At 44.0% G+C, this 5,845-nt stretch overlaps 1 protein-coding gene across 1 annotated transcript in view; it reads left to right on the top strand.

Annotated features, from left to right (window-relative positions):
• The first annotated feature begins 5,576 nt into the window (after positions 1-5,576).
• The window catches only part of Rcan3 (RCAN family member 3), a 29,143-nt gene continuing 28,874 nt past the window's right edge, over positions 5,577-5,845 (top strand). Inside the window, exon 1 of the mRNA XM_015485508.2 lies at positions 5,577-5,734. The gene's annotated coding sequence lies outside the window, so the exon portion shown is untranslated. The remainder of the gene's footprint in view (positions 5,735-5,845) is intronic.

Genomic DNA, 5,845 nt, shown 5'->3' with positions numbered 1-5,845 from the left:
GGCGGGAGGAGGCAGCACAGATTGATACAACTTTTCTGAAAAGTATGTGAAATATGTGTACCCTGATGTGCCCTTCCAGATAATAAAACTACAGCCACCAAAACCATTTCCACTCACAGCTACGTCCACGAGACACAAGGAATAATCTGGAACTATATAAAATATATATACCAAATCGTGTGTGTATGAAACAGTGGGTAGAATGGATTTTTTTTTTCCTTATAGTACTAGGGATGGAACCCAGAGCTTCCCACATGCTAGGCAAGAGCTCTACCACTGAGCTGTATCCCAAGTCCTTTTTATTTTATCAGAGACAGGGTCTCACTAAATTGCTGAGGCTGGCCTCAAACTTATGATCCTCCCGCCTCATCCTCCCACGTAGCTGGGATTACAGGCCCATGCCACTGAGCCCAGCTCTAACGTGGGTTACTTAACAACAAGTGTTAGAGCTACTGGAGAAAGAATTTCAGATTGAGTCTTCATGTTTTCATATTAAAATAAATTTTAAGGGAACAGACCATCAGAAAACAAAATGAAGGTCACAATCAGTAAGTGAAGAGGTCACAAAGTTCAACACATTCACATACAAACCGAAAAATGTCCATATCAAAAAAAAGAAAGAAAGAAAGAAAGAAAGAAAGAAAGAAAGGAAAATTTCAAGAGGGAAGTCATTAAGAGAAAATTCCAACAAATACCATAACAAGGTCACTGTTTACCCATAGGCCGTGTTGTTGTAACCAATGAAACAATGCTAAGAGCTGACAGGAGAAGGAGCTGGGCACTTTTCAAATGATGCCCACACAGAAAAAGGCTATTCTCCTAATAATCAAGATGCCATGGCTTTTTCATTTGGTTGGCCGGTTGTTTTTGTCTGTGGCCCATTGAACAGGACAAGCCTTTCAGAATTAAACGCAGCTCTCAGTATTATTGAGGATGTGTGAGATTTAGGTTGAGGATGTGGGAGGGACCGTTCCAGCACCTTTCCAAAGTGCACTTTGTGATTTTCCACGGGAGTTTTTAAAGCTTCATGCCCTTCTACCTAGCAACCTCCGATGGGCTCCATGCTAAGGAAATAAACAGAAGGGCAATATTGTGATTACGTATAAAGGCATTCGTTGTAGCGTTAGAGAAGGAAATTTTGAAAGAAATCTTGATTCCAAAAATAAGGGAATAGTTCAAAAAGTCAAAGAGCACACACAATAATTGCCAATATTGTAATACTATGTGACATTACATAATATGTATTCATCACTGTAATTTTAGATCATCGTTTAAAAACCCTTTAAAATACGTTTTGAAACACAGGATATTCTTGTAATCTCATGTGACCAAATAGACAGGAGATCCAAATTCAATGACTCCAATGAGAAACCTAATCTTCAGATTGGAAGGAAATATGAAAATACTGAATAGAGACTATCTCTGGATCATAGGAGTGAAGCTGACTTTAATTTTCTTATTTATGCTTTTGCTTTCAAATTACCTACAGAACCAAGTCCAGTTTTGTAGTGAGAAGGTGCAAAACTCAAAAATGGACACCATTCATCTCCCAACCCATGTTGAACTCGGTGGTGATGACAGACTGTGGAATCCTGCAAACAACTGGTTGGCCTTCCTCGCTGCCTGGGGGACACAGGAGGGGACTACCAGGGAAGCTGGCTGATGGAAGGCTCTTTGGGAAAACATACCATCTATGAGACGAATCCCAGGGGAGGTCTAGAGTGGGTGGCAGACCATGAGTTTATTTATTTATTTTTTAATATTTATTTTTTAGTTTTCGGCAGACACAACATCTCTGTTTGTATGTGGTGCTGAGGATCGAACCCAGGCCGCATTCATGCCAGGTGAGCGTGCTACCGCTTGAGCCACATCCCCAGCCCAAGACCATGAGTTTAAATATCCACACATCCAGGTGCCCATTGATGGGAGAAAGATGAAGGGCAAGGCAAAGAAAACCTGGTAGAGTTGAAGCAGGCTGGGTTCTGGCTTCTGCCTTCTTCCTTTCCCACGCCATGGTTTCTCCTGAGGGGATTTCTCATAGTCAGCAGCAGCTGTTCACTCCCTCGCTCTCTTCCACGTTTACTGAGCACTTACTATTTACATATATATCTGGGAATCATGAGTGAATAAACTAGTCCCTGCACCTATTCTAGTTGGGGACTTGGGCAATATCCATTATTGCATAATGATCCTCTTAACTATAACTGTGATAGGTGCTGTGAAGAAGTAGTACAGGAGCTACAGGGTTACTTATCAGGGTATATCAGCTGGGATGATGTTTGGTTGCAACAGACACCTAATAAGATACGGAAATGTTTCTCTCCCAGGTAAAGGCAGCCTAGATGTAGGCAACCCAGGGCTCGTAGGGCAGCTCTGGTGTCACAAGGGACCCAGGCTCCGCATCATTCTGTTCCATCATTCCAACATGTGGCTGCCACCTTCAAGGTTACTCTCTGGTCCCAAATGGCTGCTGAAGCTCCACGCATCATGGTCACTTTGGTAGGCTAGAAAAAAAAGGAAGCGGTGCCTCTTCCAATTAAGACAGTTTTCTTTTGCTCATATCTTGTTGGGTAAAAATAATAATAATAATAATAAAATTTAATCTGTAAACGTTATAAACCCTTTAATGCTCACTGGGCATCCTAATGTGTCTGGTATTTATAAAACAACCCTACAAGGCAAGTTCTCATCAATTCTATTTAACATATGAGAAAAGTAAGGCTCAATGGGTTAAAGAACTTGCTCAAAGGACACATGGTTGATGATACACCCGACTCCATGAAGCATTCTGCTGCCTCTGTCCAGCCACTAAAAAAATGAGGTGAAAAGATAGCTCCTTGGACCTGTCATTAGCTATATTTAAGGCTTATATTTCGTTGGCATGAAAAGAACATTTCCACCAGCCCTGGATGTTTCCTTGTGCCCTTTCTGATCAATCCCCACTCCTCAGAAGCAACCACGGTTCTGATGCTTATCATCAGAGTACTTTGGCCTCTTCTTGAACTTCATGTAAATGGAATCAGACATCTAGACCCTTGGGTACGTAGGTAATTCTTTTTCTTAATAAATATTTTTTAGATTTATCTATATTGTTATGTATATCAGTTCAACATTCTTTATTTCTATTATATTACTACTCCATTTTTGAATATGCCATAGTTTATCATTGTTCTGTTGATGGGTATTGGGGACGTTTCCAATCTGGTAATATTCTGGATGAAGATGTTGAGCTTTCTTGTCTAAGTCTCTGTCTCTGTTTTTCTCTCTCTCAGTGGAAATTCACCCACCTTTCTTTTGAGTATGTATCTAGGAGTGGAATTTGGGCCCCATCCCTTTCCATCCCACCAGCAAAATATTTCAAGTTGACGTGGCCACCTTCTGTACTTGCACTACTCCCTCGCACAAGCCTAACACATCTAATAAAGATGTTTCAGAGTATTGACCATTAAACCGACTCAAGTTAGGATAAGAATATCTGAAATGAAATCTCCGGGCTGGAAATTTTCCTGCAAGACAAGAGCTGTGCTCCTCAGGATGTGTAGCATCATCTGACCGAGGCTTCTTGAGTTTTCCAGGACTGCAAAATGCTTATCAGCCTTGGCAGGGGTTTCAGTGGATGGAGCCAAGGGATCGCTTTCACTCTCTCTTTTCCTGTAGGTCAAGCCTCACGGTGATGCGGGGAGGGAGAGAGGGAGTATTAGAAATGTGCTCCGGTGTCCAGTTCATTCATAACAAGCATTTGTTACACACTGTGTGACCGTCACCTGGCCACCCGCAACGGGAAAGAAGAGGGTGTGGAAGATTCCATTCTCCTCCCCGGGTCTCGAGTTGCTCACAACCTAGTTGGTTGGTACAAGATGGCAACTCTTCCTTTGCCTACCATGGTGGTTTCTAGATTTTTCCTTTGCCTGTTTTGTGTTCTATTCTACAAGGGGAAAATAAACTCTGCTGGTAAGAATATGATTCAAATTTGCAAGCATTCTGCCACTCATGGGGAAAGATAGCTTGCGCGTGAAAAATCAACACAAAGGAAAGCAGAGTCATGAAGTGGGGAGAAGATTAATACTGATGTCAAAGTTTAAGCACCTGGATCCAGCCATGTCTAAAGCACTAAACACTTCTATTATGCAAGTTGATGGATTCCATTTGTTGCTTAACCTAGTTTGTACTGCATGCAAAAAAAGAGAATCTTGAATAATACTTGATAATCCTCACCAGAAAGACCAACCTAAGAATATACCTATATGCCTCTAGGTAGTTATTTCTATGCAATATTCTTACCCATCTTTTCTACCTACAAAATTCCTACTTAGATAACTTCTGAACTTCAAAGCCTTTTCTGACCTATGCAAGTATAATTGCTCCCTTTCTCCTTTGCAGAGCTTTGCAAATGTCTCTATTAACAAACACACATATAACCACATCACAATTGCTGTCTCTCCCATCTGTGAGCTCCTTGAGGGGCAGATTTGTATAGGCCTCATTCTTGCAAGTCAACCACCAACACACAGCCCAACACCGGAGGGAAACTGAGTTAAGCAAGGCCCCTCTGGTCTTTTGACTTAGGATCTCTCAAAACCATTTCTGGGAATTGTGGATCTTAAGCAGGGGTATAGAATCACCGGTGTGCAAAACCATTGGACTTAAAAACTCAATTTTTTCAGAAATTGCTGTTTTAGAAAAAGAGGAAATATGACTGCTGTTCTTAGAGTGATCTTGACAAAAGAGGCTCTCAAATAATTACTTGTTAATAAATGAAAGTGAAGAACTTGGTTAGTCAAGATGGAGCAGGAGCCCCAGGTCAGAAGCTGCAGAGACCACTGAAAGCAAGTAGGGGTCATCTATTGGACACACGTGTGACTGTGCCCAGGAGCAACCGACCCCTTGTTTTAAATGTAACAGTAATTGGACTATGCTACACACCTTGATCTTGAACTTCACTTTGCTTTATTTGGCCTCTGAGGGGGCATGAGCGAGTGATCAGAGCTGATTTTTTCTTACTGCGTATCTTTGAAGACCCGAGCTGAGAGAAGTTCCTTTCCTGCTCGCAACCCCCGAACCCCCTTGCTTTCTCGGTGAGCTAAAGGAAGAGACACCAGCTCCCCTCCAGACTGGGCTTCTTTGCTTTGTAAAACTGTAGCAATAATGCCTGCCCGCGTCGCCTCAATCCTGCAGCCGGGGCTGGACAAGACGCTGAACAACCTAGGCCCCGGCTCCTCCCAGCTGCAAGACAGGCATCATTAGGTCCCATTGTCTCCTAGTGCTTCGGGGACAAGCACGACTGTGCGCAAAAAGGCTTTGTAAACAACAACAAAAAGAGCATTAAAGATGTAAATGTTATTAATGTAGTAATAAGGTTTAGAGCGAAGAGCAGTAAGAGGAGGGAGGGAAAGGAAAGGGGGAGGGGCGGGAGCACGAGGAGGAAGAGGAGGGGGCGCCGCGCCAGGGTTGAGTCCCGGGGACCTAATCACACACCTGGTGCCCTCTACAGCTCGGCCACCGCCTAGTCTCTGCTCCTGGGGCAATTAAGCACCTGGGAGCCCCTCCTGTCTGTAAAGCGGGGACGGTAATATCCGGTTACGGAAGGTTACACGAGGTGAAGGTGCGGGGTGCTCTGCAGGGTGCACAGTAACTGGCGCGGAGCAAACGGGAATAATATTCCTATAAACGGCTCTTGTGACTGTCGTAGGGGCCGGCGGGAGACAGGGAAACTCGCTGGTCACGGCGGAAGACGGTAAGGTCGTCAAAGGTCCTGTTTTCGGGGACACTTAGCGCCCCACCCCGGAGCGAGGGCCCGAGGCCTGGGGCTAGGAGCGAGCGGCGGGAGCCGCGGGCGGGTGCGCGC

Source organism: Marmota marmota, unplaced genomic scaffold, assembly GCF_001458135.2.
Source record: "Marmota marmota marmota unplaced genomic scaffold, marMar, whole genome shotgun sequence".
Taxonomy (NCBI): Eukaryota; Metazoa; Chordata; class Mammalia; order Rodentia; family Sciuridae; genus Marmota; species Marmota marmota.
Note: the sequence above shows the minus strand (reverse complement) of the source record. Positions and strands in the feature narration are given on the sequence as shown.